This window comes from Rhynchophorus ferrugineus, unplaced genomic scaffold (genome assembly GCF_030347505.1).
Source record: "Rhynchophorus ferrugineus isolate W39M unplaced genomic scaffold, kcgeb_rfMv2 rfM2, whole genome shotgun sequence".
NCBI classification, from domain to species: Eukaryota; Metazoa; Arthropoda; class Insecta; order Coleoptera; family Curculionidae; genus Rhynchophorus; species Rhynchophorus ferrugineus.
This window is the reverse complement of record NW_027472581.1, coordinates 9,276,577-9,277,421: the sequence shown is the minus strand read 5'-3', so window position 1 is coordinate 9,277,421 and position 845 is coordinate 9,276,577.

The window sequence follows — 845 nt, the reverse complement described above, 5'->3', positions numbered from 1 at the left end:
TGGAAATTGCATCAAAAATATCCTAATTGTCCAGTGCCCCACAAAACCACAATTTATCGTTTACATGCGAATTTTTGACAGTACGATAAAACAACAGACAGACCTCATTTTGGTAGACAACGGATGTCTCGTAACGTGTTGAAGAGTCTCCAGAAACATTAATTCAGAGACGTGGTTCCCAGTTACACATTTCTGCACGCAGTTTAAGGCGAATTTTGAAAACTTATTTGAGTATATTCCCGTACAAAATTCATTTAGTCCAAAAATTGCTACCAAGAGATCCTGATCAACGAGTTAAGTACATTAATGCAATCCTAAGACTGTATGGTGAAATTCAAGATTATTCGTCTATATTGATAATGAGCGATGAAGCCCATATTCTTTCCATCTCATTTTCGTTTCATTAATTCATGAAACATCATTACATCCATTAAAAACAACTGTATGGCATGGTATTCATACTGGAAACATCATTGGTTCCTATTTTTTTGCTACTGCATTTTTTGGTTACTGCTGAACGGTACCAAGACATGATTCGAAATTTTCTTGTGCTTGAAATGGAAGAGGAAGGACTAGAGGACATGTGGTTTCAGCAAGATGGGGTCACAGTGCACACATCTCGTTCAACAATTTAATTATTGAATTTTTTTTTCCCACGAAGACTATTTTCACGAAGTGGCGAATTCCCTTGGCCAGACAGATCTTCGGATTTAACAGCACCAACCATTTTCTTATGGGGTTTTTTAAAATAAAAAATGTATGCGCATGAGATCCAAACGATTCAACATCTTAAAAATAATATTCGAACGCAATTGAAGAAGTTCACTCTCAGACGTTACAGGATG